The sequence below is a fragment of the Panulirus ornatus genome, chromosome 9 (genome assembly GCF_036320965.1).
Source record: "Panulirus ornatus isolate Po-2019 chromosome 9, ASM3632096v1, whole genome shotgun sequence".
NCBI lineage: Eukaryota > Metazoa > Arthropoda > Malacostraca > Decapoda > Palinuridae > Panulirus > Panulirus ornatus.
Window position 1 is genome coordinate 54,227,482 of NC_092232.1, and position 18,520 is coordinate 54,246,001.

Genomic DNA, 18,520 nt, shown 5'->3' on the forward strand with positions numbered 1-18,520 from the left:
ATCCATCACTTTGTATATGACGCTGGAGTTACCATGTTCCTACTTTTTCACTGTAAATTTCACTGGATCATGAATTCTTCCATGAAGGATTTAGAATTGTCATCACCATAGCCTTAGTTTAGCAATTACAGCATCTTGTAATCTGCTGATCTTATTACTCTCTCCAAAACATTTATTCTTTTACACATTTCACTATGAGGGGTATTGTTCTTACTTGGGCATGTATGTTCGACATTTCCCGAGTTAGCGAGGTAGTGCCAGGAACAGGTGAAGAAATGGTCTCATACGCTCACATCCACTCCCTAGCTGTAGTGTGTAATGCCTCTGAGTAAAGCTAAAGCTAAGATGTAAGGGGGAAAGAATAGTCTGGGAATTTCTTGAGTTTAAAGCCAGGGGTTAGAGCGAGGGCGAGTGATAAGGAAGGGTAGCATTTCTGCTGAAGGATTTATGGGAATGTGTGAAAGGCTATAAGGGCGTAGTAATCTCCAGATTGATGTGGGTAAAAATATAAGTGGATACCAAGGGGTGGGTCATTACATTAGCGCTAATGCACCTGGCCACGAGAAGGATGACAAAGAAAGACGAGTCTTTTGGGAGAAGTTGAGGGAGCGCGTTAGCATACTTGATGCAAGAGATCAGGTATTAGTGATGGGTGATTTTGAATGCGAAAGTGAGTAATGTGGCAGATGGCAATTAGAAATAGTGAACAGCTCGAGCTGTGTGCTGAAAAAGGACATGTCACTGGGAATACCTGGTTTAAAACAAAAAGGGACATACAGAAATATACGCTGAGTAGGGACAGATGGTAGGATGTCTGATTGTCACTAGGTGGAAGAGAGGTTGAAGCTTTATCGAGGCTTTCCGAGAAGAGGTGGTGATATGATACGATGAAATAAAGTGAGTTTGGAAAAGAGGCTTGTGTGAAGATACACTTGTGACAGATTAAGTGCACAGGCGGTGACAGTAAACGAAGGGAGAAACGCCAAGTGTTTAGGCAAGCAGTACTGGCATTTACAAGAGAAGTTTGTGGTCAGTGAGAAGTAGGCAGGTGAGACAGGGTAGTAATATAAGGGATGAAAATAAGTCGCAAGGGGAAGAGAAAAGTGAGGTGCATGGACGTAGCTTATAGGGAAGGAGTGCGAGTGAGTGGGGGGTGTACAAGAGCACGCGCCAGGAGGTTAAGAGGAAGGTGCAAGAGCTAAAAATAGAGGGTAAATATGAGGTTATCAACAATCTTCAGGAAGAATAATATATATATATATATATATATATCCCCGAGGACAGGGGAGAAAAAGTATCATTCGGTTATCTCCTTCGTGTCGTATGAAGTGAATAAGAAGGTTGGGAGCGGGTAGGGTAGTTGTAAATGAAGAACTGCGTCTGTTCCACCGTGACCTAAGAAAACATCTTCGTGACCCCGGAGTGACTCGAACACCCAGCCTTCTGATCTGGAGTCAGACGCGCTACCATTGCGCCACAGGGCCGACAGAGGCTACTGGGTCTAGTGATGAACAGCTCCTGCCACCGCAGTGATCTTCATACGTAATTTACCTCTCATTCGCTAGTTATTTAGAGATAACGAGACCCTTTCCTTAGAGTCGACAAACGTATCATTGATATATTTGTGCATTTATGGTTGAACAGATACATAGACTACTGCACGATATATATATATTATACACACACAAGGCTTTCTCATTGGGAATAGAATCTCCGGAGGTTTGCACATTGTCTTTTTACTGAAAATAACGTAGCCTTGGGCTGCAGGAGCCTTCAATAAGAGACTCTGGATAACACCAAGATTCCTTCAGTGTCTTTACGTCTTTATGTTCGATCCGTATGTGTAGTATGGTAGAGATGAGCGATGTCCAGAACGCAGAACGTGAGAGTTTCGCCCGTAAGTGCGTCCAAGTGAGACACATGGATGGCCTTTCATCTCTCACAGTAACACAGGTCTCGTGGTTCTGGTGCCATGCAAGATTCTCTGTCGGCAGATGAGCTCCAGATCTATCTCAGGCACAGCTTCCCGCTGCTTATTTCATGATTTCATGGTAGATGATATTCATATCGAGGCCTTCTTTCATCGCGTTCCATCCAATTTACTCTGCATTTACCGTGACTGATTATCATCAGTGATGTATCAGACCAACTCCTCAAGTTTGCCGACGTCCCATTGTAAGATGATGCGATCCCCATCACCTGTCACTTCCCGCTCGGTGTTTCCTACCCATTTCCGAGATGGCTGCTCTCTTCCCTCTCATTTGGATACTTCGCTTTCCATTAAAATTTTCCATCTTCACAACTTTTTATCGTCCATTTTTGAGGAGTAGATGTTTCATTGTTTAATATGCCATCCTGATTGTTCCATCACTGTTATTTCTATATGTCTTATGTTTCTAAATTGTTAAAAAAAAGATTGAAGGAATAAGGATTATCAGCACCACTATGCTGTTCTTCCCTAGGGGAACTCTTCTCTTTAAGCACCGTCTGAGTAAGCCATCTAGCAATACATCCCAGAACTGATGGCTATCCCATGTTCAGAAGGCCTCTCTTTCCCTCTTCTGTCTTCTCTTTCCCTCCTTCGTGTTGCGTTTCCCTCCAAACAGATCGTCGGATCTTAACTCTTCCGTAAGTTGTTCGTTTCCACTGTTCCAACACTACCAGGCTTGTATCCCTTGGTTCGATCCTTCGACTTCTAGTTCCTTTCTATGTACGATAGGACGGATACAAGTACAGTCTCCTCGGGGACTTCCTTGCTCCAAGGAAGTCTGTCATTAACCCGCTCCTGATCGGAGTGCAACCTCGAAGCTGTAGCAACGCTACTGATGGGGTCATGGGTTTGTATGATTATATATATATATATATATATATATATATATATATATATATATATATATATATATATATATATATATATATATATATATATATATATATCAACCGTCGTTGAATATAAGATTATACACAGGTACTTCAATGATCTCTGCATGAGTATGATGGATGATACGTTTGTTGATACAAGGTGAGGATGTCCCCGTCTTTACATATGCAGTAAACACAAGAAGAGCAAGGTAGTACGATTCTCATGACGTCATCAGTGTCAGTGGATCTTCCTCACCAACCCCAGTGTTTCCAGCGGCCCCGTGGCGCAATGGTAGCGCGTCTGACTCCAGATCAGAAGGCTGGGTGTTCGAGTCACTCCGGGGTCACGACTGTTTTTCTTAAAAGGTCATGGAAGAACGCAGACGGAGGTCATGACCCACCCACAACACATGTGTTTCCTTCTTGCACTGTAAGTGTGACAGCGATTCTAGTGTTGACACGTTGACTGTCGCCTTAGAACACATGTGTTGCTTGTGTTACGTAGTGTTTGTGTACGAGAGAGAGAGAGAGAGAGAGAGAGAGAGAGAGAGAGAGAGAGAGAGAGAGAGAGAGAGAGAGAGAGAGAGAGAGAGAGAGGCAAGATGATGGGTTAAGGCTGGCGTTGTGTCTGGTTAAGATTTATTCTGGACACCGCCAGAGGTGAGGGGTCCGGGAGGCTGGCATCCCATAAAATCATCTTTTTCTTATGGTGTCCAACACGACACGTACCTCCGCCAGGGCCGTCTGGGGTGTGAACAGGAGAACGATTTAGAAATTGATCATCAAGGCCACACTGGTGCTGATGTGCGCGAGTCTTAAAGATGCGAAGGTTAATGGAGATTGGAGAGATATGTGGAAGGTACAGACCTCCACTGCTCTGGTCTTCCAAGAAAGAAGTGTATCATAACGGTCAATGCTCGTGGAGACGGTCTCCACGCACAAACTACGGGAAGCAGCAGTAGCCAGGCGTGTGCCAGGGTCCAAGCCTTGGTGGTGGCCGTGCAAGAAGGAAACACATGTGTTGTGGGTGGGTCATGACCTCCGTCTCCGTTCTTCCATGACCTTTTAAGAAAAACAGTCGTGACCCCGGAGTGACTCGAACACCCAGCCTTCTGATCTGGAGTCAGACGCGCTACCATTGCGCCACGGGGCCGCTGGAAACACTGGGGTTGGTGAGGAAGATCCCCTGACACTGATGACGTCATGAGAATCATACTACCTTGCTCTTCTTGTGTTTACTGCATATGTAAAGATGAGGATACCCTGTCCTTGTCGTCGACAAAAATATGATATATTCGTGCATATATATATATATATATATATATATATATATATATATATATATATATATATATATATGTATACAAAGAGCGTTTGTCCCTTAGTTCTACACCTTTTCCAATGTATATGTCATTTGCTACTTGTTAAGTCCGCAGAAGTGAGTAGATATTTACGCTTTTCAGAGGAATATTTTGTGAGATGAGAAATCCGTGGCTAAGGAACATATGCGGAGGTCTCGTTGTCTCCCCTGTTGTCTCCAGCAGCCTGAGGGATATTCCCTCCCTTGCACCAGAGCCAACTAGTTATACCTGTGGGGGAATGTGCCCCTCGCCAGCAAAATTGCTTTATTTGTTTTATTTTTCCCTCGCCATATTGTGACGAAACCCGTAAGAGTAACGTATGACTAGAATGTTCCAGGAATAGTGAGGTACCAGGAATAGTGAGGTACCAGGAATAGTGAGGTACCAGGAATAGTGAGGTACCAGGAATAGTAAGGTACCAGGGATAGTGAGGTACCAGGGATAGTGAGGTACCAGGAATAGTAAGGTACCAGGAATAGTGAGGTACCAGGGATAGTGAGGTACCAGGGATAGTGAGGTACCAGGGATAGTGAGGTACCAGGGATAGTGAGGTACCAGGAATAGTAAGGTACCAGGGATAGTGAGGTACCAGGGATAGTGAGGTACCAGGAATAGTAAGGTACCAGGGATAGTGAGGTACCAGGGATAGTGAGGTACCAGGGATAGTGAGGTACCAGGAATAGTAAGGTACCAGGGATAGTGAGGTACCAGGGATAGTGAGGTACCAGGGATAGTGAGGTACCAGGGATAGTGAGGTACCAGGAATAGTGAGGTACCAACTCTGTGTTTTCCATTCCCTCACACGTTGTTTACTCATTCTTGTTAGGTGGGTAGGAGGAGGAGGAGGAGGAGGAGGCAAGAGAGAGTGAGGTGGACCTTGAAGACAAAGTGGAGAAATGGACAGACAGATGATGGGTGTAGAGTGTAGAGATATAGTGTGTAGGTATGTTCAGGTGTGAGTGTGCCTTGTTGGGTATGTATACCTCGTTGCCTTCTGCATGTATCCTCTGTATATTGGGTGTATATTTATGTTTGTTGTGTTGATGTTGTTTGTTGTCTTTGAAAGCAAAGGTGGCTTGGTTTGGCAGGGATGTTTGTGGTGTTTGTGGTGTTGAATCGCATTATATTCGCCGGGTCTTCCACTCTCGTTCAGCCCTGACTGGAAGCAACGTCGTTTTGCCACATGTTCGTTCTGATGGACTTGTATTTCACTTTTATTTATGAAAATGACGTAAGATCTAGTTAAGATACTAATCTGAAACTTGTCCAAAACAGTGTCTATATATGTGTGAATGTGTGTGTGTGTGTGTGTGTGTGTGTGTGTGTGTGTTTGTTTGTGTGTGAATATGACAGCTAATTCAGCAATTATCAGTTTCTTACTGATGTTCCCAACTTGTGTTACTACTCTCTTGTACTGCTCAGGTCTAATCACTCCCTGGCCAGAGTTCATGGCAATGGTGGAACCAAACTCAAGCAAAAAGCAGTTGTGTATATCTTCTTAGGTATACAGTAACACAATACAACTCAACACAACATAACACAGCACAGCACAACACAACACATTACAACACATCACAAAACGCAACACAACACAACACAAACAACTTTTCATGACTCGTATCACATTCTCAAGTGTAAGGACAATATGGTTTGGTTTAGGCATATATACAAAAATCAGAGATCAGAGGGAAGATTACCGACCAGCGAGGGATGTGAGACTCGTATAGGAAGTGTTAGAAACTAGAGAACTTACATACATATCGGAAAATTATATTGTGCTGAAACAACCTACAGTTTCTAGTAGGAACATCATTTGAGAATAGACATCCTAGTGACTGAAAGGGGAAAGACTTGCAGGTGTTGGGTTCATTTGAATCTGAATTGAAGAAACATTTTTACATGAAAGTTTGAAGTCAAGGATGTAAAAAGCGACGCTGGTGAGAAGTTTGGACGATTATGATAATGTTGAGTGTGGGAGACTTAGCCAGGCTGAGGGGCGTGCAGTGTGGAGGAGCGGGGCGGGGCGGGAGGTGGAGGAAGAGGGGAGAGTGTGTGTGTGTGTGTGTGTGATGGGTGTTCAGGATCGTCCAAGGCTGGGTCTGTGTGAGGGAGGAACACAGGTCCTGCCACAGGAAGGCTACGTCTGTGTGACGGGGGCGACGACAGGCCCTACCACAGGAAAGATGGCTGGTGTGAGGGAAGACCTCAGGTTCTGCCGAAGGAAGGCTGGGCCAGTGTTAGGGACGGCCACAGATCCTGCGGGACAGACATCGGGAGGAGAAGAGATAAGGAAATGTTTAGAGAGGTCCGGGGAGTGTGGCGAAGGCGGTGATTTGCGGCGAAGGTGGAGAGTTGTGGTAGAAAGGGGGAGGAGGGCAAGTGTGGTGCAGGAGGAGTTATGGTGGGTGGGAAGATATTTTGGTGTGTAGAAGTGTGCTGGAGAAAGTATATGGTAGAGGAGATGAGGGCGTTGTGCGGATTATTGCTGTAGGGGCAGGTGTAATGGGTGTGAAGGAAATGGGGGAAGGTGTGGTAGATGAGGTGGTATGACTGATGGGGAGAGATAGGATGGGGCTTACAGGCATTATGGAGGGGTAGGTGTGGAGACGCAAGGGTGCTGTGTGGAGGAGGGAGAGAATCTGAAGTGTTATGGATGAGGAATGATGTGGTGGTGAGCTGGCCTGATGGACGGGAGATGGGATATGGTGAAGGCGAAGGTAACATGGAAGTGAAAGAAGTGGTTGTGGAGACAGGTGTGGTGGAGAGGTGTGGTGTTGTACTGTGGCAAGCTGAGGTGTTGGAGGTGGAGGTGTACTATGGTGGGTGGAGAAACGTAATGGAAGAGGAGGTGGGGACTGAGGAAAGAGGAGGAATTGGAATGGGATTTTGGATAGAGGAGATGACGTGGAAAGGGAAGTTTGTTTCCTGGAGGAGGGAAGCGTGGTGGAGATGAGGAAGTGTGGTGGAGATGAGGAAGTATGATGGAGATGAGGAAGTGTGGTGGAGGGAGGGAAGGCTGGAGGAGGATAATGTTCCGCAACATTATAGAAAGATTGATTCTGAACATAGAGACAAAGGGCTCTCCCTTCCCCCGATTTTTGGAAGCCGCAAGTAACCTCCCTATTTGATAATATTCATTGATATGAAACCTAGAGAGAGAGAAGAGAGAGAGAGAGAGAGAGAGAGAGAGAGAGAGAGAGAGAGAGAGAGAGAGAGAGAGAGAGAGAGAGAGATCAAAACATCTTCACGTTGTGATGATCTTGAGTTAGATTTGAAAGTTCACATCGGTGTGTCCTGACGGAAAAAAAAAAAATTAAAAAGATTGCTCATTTTATTCATCATTCAAATCTATATAATCGCGAGGGATGTGTCGCCCTTAGATGTTGCTGTTGCCGTCCTCATAACCATTACAAAAGAAGAAAGTCAAGTCAGCATTTATTCTTCTTTTCCCAGAAGGGGAGGAGGCCAGCCATCCATACCACCCTCTCTCCTCCCAGCACCCTCACGAGACCTTTCCTCCACTCGTATATCCCAAAACCATTAGCAGCCTTTAAATTTGTATGGTGGGGGAGGGGGGGGGGGGAGCGCTCCCTTTTCCCTTAGACATAGTCCAAGCCACCGAGCTGCATAGAAATATTAGACATGTACAGCTAGCCAGTATCATATCTTCATGGAAGCAGACGATAAACCATGAGTGTCCTGGTATTCCATATGTAAAAAGATAACTTTGCCACGTATTACAACACTTAAAAAAAGAGGGGGGAAAAAAGCTAGAAAGTAATGGCTTCATACCCTTTGTTCATCTAGAGCAATATACATGCAAATACCACGGCTGGAAATGGCCACGAACAGTGTGGTGGGTTAGGTAAAAAAATTTTTAGAAAACAGTAATGAGGAATAAGATCGTTCATTTTCTTTCCAATGTTAGACAGCAGACTTAAGTAACTGGGGTTTCATAACAGAAGATCACGTCTAACAGATCTAATGGACTCCTCCAGTCGCATTCATATAAACATACATAGCACACCTCAGATAACACAGACTTCCAAAAGTCTTGTAACAAAGTAACTCAGAGAAAAACTGTTACGTAAGATTAAAGCACGCAAGACAGGGAATCGAATCCGCCTTTGGACAGCGGAACAGATGAAAAACAAAAGTATCAAATGAGGAAGCTATCCGATCAGCTCAACACAGGTCCCACAACAAGGATAAGGAATCAGATCCACTCGTAGACGGTGGAACAGATAGAAAACAAAATAGAAGTATCAAGCGGGATAGTTATCAGATCAGATTAGCAAGGGGTTCCACAAACCTCAGTCCATTATCTACCTCGACGACCTGCAGGCGCGACCCATCTGGTAGAATCTCAGAGTCTGGCGATGAAACGAGACTTGGAAATGAAGCCAATTCAGAGGAAGACTTTCATGGGATTTAGAGGGACTTCGACAGGTCGATGGAGTGTTCGGACACACCGCAAATGTACATCATTGTAGACAAGTGCAAGATAATCCATTTTGGCAGGAAAAATATGTTTTAAGATTATGGTATGCTCAGTAAACCATTATTTGAAGCGCCTTCAAGAAGAAAAAGACCTTCGATCGATAACACCGATCAACAGCCACAATGTTTCGGAAATGGAATTAGTTGAGTTAGAGGCGCTGAGCACGAAGTATGGCTTTTAAAGTTGTTAATTGGCTATAGTTGTGAAGGTAAGGAGTCGGGGTCAGTGTGTGCGATTTGCAGAGGTTTTGGCGTTGTGCGGCTTCAAGGCAAGATCTGGCAACCCTAAGCTCGGGTAGTGGATGATGCAATCAGCACCCAGGTATTGCATCATTGTAATTGCTGCTTATCATTTTCTTCGGGGGTGTCGCCAAGTGCACACGTGTCGTACTCGTTTCCTAAAGTCTCCTTCATACCCCAGTGTTTCTGTTCTTGTCTTGCTCTTGTCATGCAGTTTTTGTTTCGTATCCCTAAGTTTGTATTCGAGCTGGAGCTGACTTAGATATTGTAGTCAGAGTGCAAGGCAATTTCTTTTTGCAAATACAATACAGTACAACTCTTTCTGCTTTTTGCGGTGCCATTTCCAGGATAGAAGTCCACATCACGGCCGGGCTATGATTGAAATATAAGAAGGTTATCGAAAGGGAAAAAGAAGAGACAGGGGAAAGTATTCACGAATTTTAGAGGAAGTGAAAAAAACCTGTCTTGAAAAATACCAGGTCATAGTTATTGGGAAAGACAGAAAACGATAGAGAGCTCCAAAGCTTTCGAGGTGTAGGAAAAGAAACAGGTATCAAAAAGGCCCACCTTTGAGTTGCAGCTGGTGGCTCTCCTCCCAGACCAGTGCCAAGTGTTGTCTGACCTCCAGCAGCTGGTGGCAACCTCTCCCTCACCTCCTTTTCCCCGTCACGTGGAATATATGAATATTTTATTTCTGGCAGCGTCCTCCTTGACACTCACTAATGTTTAAAGACTTGGCCTCCCCCTCAGGGAGGCAACGGGATGTGATGGAGGGAGCAGAGAGAGAGAGAGAGAGAGATGTGAGGGGCAGGGAGTGGCAGGAGGGGTGCGGAGGGGCGAGCAAGTTGTGGAGGAAGGGGTCGAGGACAGGAGGCGTGGTCAGAAATGGAGTGGAGGTTAGAGAGTGACATACAGCAATGGGGTTAAAGAGAAAGGGACGATGTGGAGGGTAGATAGTGATGGGAGGAGGGAAACACTCCAAGGAAGGCAGAAGTACGGGAGGGAAGATGGTGTAGTGAAGGTAAACACTCCAAATATTGGAGTGGTTTTGAGAGAAACGCCTCAAAAAAGCAATGCCCCGAAAAGGTAGATAGTGTGGTGGAGGGAAACACCGCAGGAGAGGTAGTAGTGTGGAGGGAACTTGGTGTGGTGGAGGGAAACGTCCCTTCCTATCCCCTTCTTCCAACTCTTCTCGCCTCCGCTAATTCTTCCTTCCAGTCCCCTCTTCCACCCCGTTCCTTCATCTTCCCTCCCACACCATGAATCTCCCTGCTCTCTCCCTACCCATCCCCAATCCCCCTCTCCCCTCCCCCCCCTTCTCCTTCTCATATCTCCATCACTCCTCCTATATTCCCTCCACCCTTTCTCCATCATTTCTCTTTCCACTTCTCCCCAACACTCCCCTCCCATTTCGCTGCCCTCCCCTCAGCGTTCCCTCTATCCCCCTTTCTCTCTCTCTCTCTCTCTCTCTCTCTCTCTCTCTCTCTCTCTCTCTCTCTCTCTCTCTCTCTCTCTCTCTCGCTCACTCATATTTCCCCAGCAGATGGAGAACAGTTGGACAAGATAACAAAGACGTCGAACAGTTAACATGACACGAATCACACTCACCGTAGTAGACCTTCACATCACTAACCGTGGGGCAGATGTACCCAGCACCTCCAGCCACGAATGCGTGAAGGAAGTACGATCTCCTCTTCCTTCACGAAAGAAAGAAGAAAGAACGAATGTGATGCAAGGGGAAAAAAAGAAAAAGATGGCGTGTAGGCGAATTAAATGACTTGAACTTCCATTCAGACAAGATCGATTGGATAGATAGATAGATAGATAGATAGAGAGAGAGAGAGAGAGAGAGAGAGAGAGAGAGAGAGAGAGAGAGAGAGAGAGAGAGAGAGAGAGAGAAGGAAATAAATTGGAATGACATTTTTAAGGAATAAGTAATCACCAGCAGTGCTGTATTTTATGAGAGACTAGAAAGGAAATACCCGAAGGTTCAGCACCACTGAAAAGAAAACAGGATGAAGAGAAGATAACGAAAAACAGGATACAGTCGATGAACAGAAGAGAATGGGAGGTGGGAAAATATGTTATCCGAAATAACAATGAACAGGGGAGAGTTTAGGACGCTGACAATGAATTGAAGGAGAACAAGAGAACAAAGAATAAATGAAAGAAGAATATCAGTGGCATAAAAGGCTTCCGATGAATATAATTTGCATCGGTCAACAAAGTTCGAAAATAGAAGAAGAAAACGAGACTTGGGCATTCACAGTCTGAGAGATATTAAGATAATGACCCAATTTTCTTTCCCACTCTCCCACCCGCTGCCCATCCCAGTTTGGCTCCCCCTTTAACCTCTGATTTACCCTATCTTCCCTTTCCATACCCCTCTTCCACCTCCCTTTTCCTCTTGCTCCACTCCCCTAACATTATTTCTTCCCCTCTCGTTTCGCCTCCCTTCACCCCCCTCCCCTTTCCTCTTCCCCTCCATCTTTCGCTCCCCTCTCCCTGCATCGCATCTCCGATTTATCTCTCCTCATTCCCCTCCTGTCTCCCCTTGTCTCTCTATCTCCCCCTTTCTCAGCTTCTATTCTCCCCTCCTACCCCTGCCCTCTCTTCCTCCCTCTGTTCTCCCCTCTCCCCAGCGCCACACAAATGACTGGTCCTGTTTCATTCTGAAGACAGTTGCCGGGGATACATTAAGCGGACCCTGGGACAATATGGACAAAGTTAGCTCACTCGTCCACCCACCAGTGGTCCCGGGGTTCGAGCCCCGCGCCATCCCTCCAGTACTCCCCTATCTCCAGTCTCTCACGAGTGTCTCCACGAGACGAGGCGAAGGAGGTTAATGTCTCCAAGTTACGAATCATCTCTCTCTCTCTCTCTCTCTCTCTCTCTCTCTCTCTCTCTCTCTCTCTCTCTCTCTCTCTCGTCTAACCTTTTTCTTTTCCTCCTTTCCACTCTCTTATTTCCTCCCTTGTCCCTCCTTTATCACATATTTTTTTTTTCATTTCCTCTCTCGTCGCCCCTTCCTCCCCTGGCCTTCCTCCGCCCTATTCCCCTCAGCTCGTCTTCCTCCTTCCTTACCCACCCCTTGGCGCCACTCTCTCCCCACTCCACCAACACCCATGCCTCTCTCCCCACCCCACCAACACCCATGCCTCTCTCACCACCCCACCAACACCCATGCCTCTCTCCCCACCCCACCAACACCCATGCCTCTCTCACCACCCCACCAACACCCATGCCTCTCTCCCCACCCCACCAACACCCATGCCTCTCTCCCCACCCCACCAACACCCATGCCTCTCTCACCACCCCACCAACACCCATGCCTCTCTCACCACCCCACCAACACCCATGCCTCTCTCCCCACCCCACCAACACCCATGCCTCTCTCACCACCCCACCAACACCCATGCCTCTCTCACCACCCCACCAACACCCATGCCTCTCTCCCCACCCCACCAAGTTCATTCACACTGATGCAGGTCGACCCCACCTCCCTCCGTCCCTGAAAAAAAAAAAATATCCCAATCTCTTGTTTCTTTTCCAGTAGCGACAGTAACCGGTTAATCATCAACGGTGGAGAAATAATAGTCTATGCAGATCTGCGTCGTGTTAGTGGCTAGAATTTCCTTTTTTTTTCTCTCGTATGTTCCGACAGCTGATGAGGATGGGGGTAAAACTATGATTTAGAAACGATTAGATATTTTTTTTAATATAATCAAATTTGCGGGATTTTTCTTTTTTTTTTATTTATGAAGCAAGTGGTCATACATCAACTACAGCAAACCAGTTCAGTGAACAGATTTTATTTTCGGGATAATTTTCGTGCACTTTCGAGTTCCACACTAAAAGACAGGCTCTTGGCGGAGAGGAAGAACGGAGAGAAGAACATAATCCTTGTGATTATTCATTAGGCCCATTAACTAATCTCTTAAGAGGAGAAAAGTAACATGTTTACCTCAAGACTTGGCGTTAATTCACAAAAATTAAGGCGCCCCACAGACCACCTGGGAAGAAAATGTTACCAAGAGGAGAATTTTCGAGGCTGGCGAACAAGTCGAGAGTCCTGAGGGTGTGGAGGTCGAAGTCGCCTCTGTGAGCTATCGGCAAGGTGAGGGATGGAGTGTTACTATCTTGGGTGCAAAGACCTCGGCTTCCTCATCTCTGGTGAGAACTTTTTTTTTTGGTTGTGTATCTCACAATTAGTGAAGCGCTATGAACGTGAGATATTTTGAGAGACCTCTTGAAATATAAATCTCTCGAGGAAATATATATATATATATATATATATATATATATATATATATATATATATATATATATATATATAGAGAGAGAGAGAGAGAGAGAGAGAGAGAGAGAGAGGAACGTATCCTGTGAAGTGGAGTAGTCCAGGACACATGTCGTACTACATGAGTGGGTCGTGACCCAGGTCTGTACACACCTTACGGTTGAGGGAGAGTCTTGGGTACAATTACTGGTGATGTTGGGTATATTGTTAACTATGTCCCTTGCCGGCGACGTGTCTCCTGATTGGCGACGTGTTCCTTGATTAGCGACGTGTTCCCTGATTGGCGACGTGTTCCTTGATTGGCGACGTGTTCCCTGATTTGCGACGTGTTCCTTGATTGGCGACGTGTTCCCTGATTGGCGACGTGTTCCCTGATTAGCGACGTGTTCCTTGATTGGCGACGTGTTCCTTGATTGGCGACGTGTTTCGTGATGAGGGACGTGTTTCGTGAGTGATGACGAGTTCCCTGATGACGACAGCTTTTGAAGAAATACGTATGTACATAGCAAAAGATGAATAGAGAGATAAAAGAAAGATAAAAAGAACATATATAAAGAAGGGTATAGGAAAAGATAAAGAAAGAGACTTGAAGAGAAACAGATAAACGAAGAAAGAGATAATGTAAATTGGATGTAAGAAGAGAGAGAAAGAGATACACAGAGATACAGAGATAGAGTCTTCTAAAAGCAAGGACAATATCCAGTGAAGTGTTTCGGCCTCCGTCTCTTCGTCTCATCTGCACAAGTTTTAGTCTTTCTGAAGAGTCGGGAGTAGAGGAGAGACGGTGTGGGGACTCGGAACCCCATGCTCATTGGTGGACAAGTTAGCTAACTTTCTCCATATTGTCTCGGGAATCCGATAAATTACTTGCGACATCTGTCTACAAAATTAATCAAAGTCAGTCAGTTGCTGTTGGGGGACGGATGATGGGGCGAGGAGAATAGGGGAGAATAGGGAGAAGTGAGGATGGGAGGGAATAGGGGAAGAATGCGTGGAGAGGGAAAGGGAGGTGGAGGTAAGGAAGAGAAGAGGGATGGGAAAAGAGCAGGTGGTAAGGGGAGGAGAAAGAAACGAGAGGCGCAGGTAAGGGACAGAGGAAGTGGAGAATGGAGGGGTAGATGAGAGGAGAAGAGACTAGAGTGATGGAAGGAAGAGTGAATGGGAGAGGATAATGGGACATGATAATGCAGCCATCGCTGGTCATCATGGAACACCAGCACCAAAACCCCAGTCTGCCTCCCTCCTCCAGGAGACACGACACACAAGGGAGACACGGCACGAAGTCTCACAACACTTGTATAACACGACAGTGATCAAGCAGACTCTTCACTCTTCTTGACACGTACATACAGGAACAGGAAGGACGTCATTCCCATTAGTTAGTCACGGTCCGCTAAACCATAAACTCCTAAAGCTTTTCGAGTATTATCTACACAAAGTATTCTCGCTGGCCACCTCCACGCTGGCGTAGTCAGTAATACGAGGAATACTTTTCATCATAAAGTATTTGACGATTTTCGCTACTCGGACACCCATGCAGTAAGGTTATTGTACTCAGTAGCAATGTTATTCTACCTATGAGCTGCATCCTCCACGTCTTTAAGAACTTCAGGATGTCTTCATCGCTGGAGATTTAAACGCCATATAAATAACGGGTAGTGGGCAAGAACGTTTACAAGCAGATGTGTAATGAAAGTGACAGATTGATTGATGATAACTACGGTACACACCACTTAGGGTCACACCTTTCCACCTAGAGTGTTAACTGTTGTAGCAACGCCAGGTATGATCCTTGGATGTTTGCTTTTCATGCAAGCTGAGGCGGCACGGGCAGCGGAGTGCTCTAATGAAGGCCATCTCATTTATGCTATATATATATATATATATATATATATATATATATATATATATATATATGAGGATATGGGAGAACGATCACTCCCGACGTATATCCTGTGTGTCGAAGAAAGCAACAAAGTGTGGCTGGAGTTGAGAAGGGGAGCTTTGGAAATCCCCTCCACCTACAGTATCCCTCTGTAAGAAGATTAACACAAGGAGCAAGATGAAGACTTTTATTTTTTCTGTGTATATATACGTTCGTGTTAGGGTGAGGATGAGAATGAGGAGGTAGTGCGTGATGAGCAGTGAGTTTCTCGCCCAGGGTTGGCCAGTCTGGCTTCGTTTCTATTCTCACTACAGTAACTAACGCTTTCCTACGATGTCAGCTGCTGTCGCAATTAATCATCCGTGTTTCTAAAAACGTCCCAGGTCATTTTTCTTTCCTCTCTCACCTCTCCGACGAAAAATTTTACGTCAGCTGGGGAGGGAGGAGTTGGTCATCATTTTGCCAGGCGTGGTCCACTCTCCAACACACTTTTAAACGCGATACATTTTCAGGATATCATGGAGTGAGACAAAGCCAGGCTTCCATTTCCAACATCCGCCACACAGGCACATCAGCACTAGGCCCAGTTTCGAGGCTCAGAATCCTTAACCAGTATTCTGTTCGAACCTTCAGAACCTTATGTTTCGGAAGCGTCTTGTGCACTGACTAGCTTTCGATAAGCGGGTGGTTAGGAAGATAGTCGAACCTGTGCTTCGGTGCTTCAGAGCATGTATCGTGAAGCTTCGGATAGTGTTTCAGCGAATCATGAATCCTCTGGCATTTTAATTTCTCCACTGCAGTGAATTAATCGTTTAAAACCGGCAGTCTAGTCTCCTTACGCACCAGATTCATTCACTTGTGATTGTAGATTTGGTAATTATTCAGAATCGCAAGGAAATATGGTCGAAGCACTGCGCCAACCGTTTTCTTCATGATATACATGAGAGACTTACTTCATCAAGATCACTTACTGGAGTCACCCTGACAGGTGGTGTCCTTCAGCCTTTCCACAAGTCTCATATCTGAAAAGCTTCTTCATACCGACTCTCGTACAATGAAACCCTAAGGTATTCATAATGTCTAGATTACGTACGGAAAACGAGAGTTACCATTACATATACAAATACAGAAACAGAGGAATTATATCCCTCGAGACGAGAGAATGTTGTGGTCAGAGAATTACTGCGACTTTCGGTGATTTTTTCAACAAAGTTTTCAAAAATCATTAGAATTATCAAAGGAAAACTATTACACCCTAAGCGTGCATGGACCCAGTCGGATCTGATTTGGTATAAATGTTATAATAATTTGGTATAGATATCATGATAACTTGGTATAAATGCTTGATAACTTGGTATAAATGCCATGATAACTTGGTATAAATGTTTTGATACCTTTGCTCTGAATGTTCAGATAGATTCCTGTCAGATTCTCAGTTTGAAAAGTGTCATGTAAATAGTGAAGAGGCGTAGACGTCATCTCCGTCCCAGGCTCGAGCAGAAGCAGGAGAGGACTGCTGTGTTTTTCCTGGCTCGTCGCCACAGTCTGGTGGGCGAGCAGTGAGGCTAAAGAAGAGACACGTCCGTCACAGCTCGTTTAGTAAGAAGGAGCTGAAAAAGAAGACGGAAGGAAGGGCGGGAAGGCCCTATTTAGAATAAGTTTTTGTGATATAAGGACCAAAAATGGTTAGGTTCGGCTTATGTCTACCAATGCCAAATTTTTGGCTCGTTTTTCTGGGCAGCTGACGCCAGCCAGAGTACCTCGCGCGTGCTTCGTGGTGGATGGTTGGGTGCTGGTGTGGCCTGGTTTGCTATGGGAGTAAGCATGATGACTGCAGGTGGGAATATTCACCATGTAACCTCAAACTTAGTCATCAAGTGTAAAGCTGATTTGTACGTAGGTTTACTGCTGAAGCTATAACAAGGAAGGACCGACCCTTGTCATACATCCTGGGGAGAATAAGAACTCCTCAGCCATGCGTCTTGTAAAGCGAGACAGTCTTGCGTTATCAACTACTGCCAGGACCACATTCCATGGAATGGCCAACAGGTCGACTGGGACGCCGAAGACGTATGGCTCAAAGCGTCTGAAAGCATTATTTACCGAAACAGCAAAAGTTCTTGAGATAGTGTGTGTGGGAGTTAAGATATTATATAGTGTGGGAGGGAGTTCAGATATTTCACGTTCATCCTGGAGAAAGTAGATCAGTCGATTTTAGTTCGCCATGGAGGAACTGTTGTGGAGGAAATGTCTCTTCTGTTTTCCTGGCCAGCGTCACCGGACCTCACCTGGCTGGCTGGTGTTTTCAAGCATCGCTTGTAACTTCTCGTTCTTCTTCAAACAAATTTTAGTCTGTAGTCTCTTGTTGTCTTCTATTTCCATACCTCCTTGATCCTTTTCTTATCTCCATGCTCCTTCTAACGCCTGTGTATGCGCACAAGGGCAACTCGTAAGTCTTCGTACGAGACGGTTTTCGGATGCTTCTCTCACCTGGTCACCAGAATACCTTGTAGGCGAGGACTTCCCCTATCGCACCGAGTTCCTCTGTGAGCAGGAAGGTGTGACAGTTAGTATTCAGCCAGCATCACTCGGTTCAGAATGTGAGGTGAAGTTACCTTCGTGTCGCTTATCTTGTAAGAATTCGACTCGAAGGAAGTGAGACTTCAGGAGCCAGTGTTTTCATCCAGGACGAAGAAATCCCATGCGGGAGTCTGGACCTTATCTTTTCCTTCCCGCAGCCTCCCACACCACCCCACTGTCTCCCTAAACTCCCCACTTATCTCCCAACACTCCTCGGGAAGCTTAACTCCCAACTGCTAATTCCCCACCTCTGACCTCACCCCTTCTGCGGGGACAAGAAAATAAACATTGCTTTACACAAGGTAGTTTTCCAACGTCAGGCAACATCATCTCAGACCCGAGTCTGACTATGAAATGACCTCGTTACCTTCGGATCTCCTGATTTTTAACCCGTCAACCAACTGACCTTTTGCTGCGCGGGCATCTTAGTTACAGAAGGAAAGAATATATATATATATATATATATATATATATATATATATATATATATATATATATATATATATATATATATTCCTATGAGTCCACGGGTAAAATGAAACACGATAAATGGACTCATAGGAATATCTTGATCAAGCGCAAAATTGTGATCTTTTCCAATATATATATATATATATATATATATATATATATATATATATATATATATATATATATATATATATTCAAAGCGTTCAACAGGCACCTAGCAGCTTTTGCGGTGGCTACATACACGAGAGAGTGCAAAAGACACAGAGAAAGTGTTAAAAAAATGACCAGGACTGTCAGCTGCATTTACCTGGAGATCACTACTTT

The 18,520-nt window shown here is 45.2% G+C and overlaps 3 non-coding genes across 3 annotated transcripts; 1 reads left to right on the plus strand and 2 right to left on the minus strand.

The window, feature by feature from the left end:
• Positions 1-1,412: 1,412 nt before the first annotated feature.
• Positions 1,413-1,484, minus strand: TRNAW-CCA (transfer RNA tryptophan (anticodon CCA)). Its single transcript has one exon. It is a non-coding gene; the product is annotated as a tRNA-Trp (tRNA).
• A 1,653-nt stretch (positions 1,485-3,137) lies between these two features.
• On the plus strand, positions 3,138-3,209 carry TRNAW-CCA (transfer RNA tryptophan (anticodon CCA)). Its single transcript has one exon. It is a non-coding gene; the product is annotated as a tRNA-Trp (tRNA).
• Positions 3,210-3,943: 734 nt separating this feature from the next.
• TRNAW-CCA (transfer RNA tryptophan (anticodon CCA)) lies at positions 3,944-4,015 on the minus strand. Its single transcript has one exon. It is a non-coding gene; the product is annotated as a tRNA-Trp (tRNA).
• Positions 4,016-18,520: the final 14,505 nt, after the last annotated feature.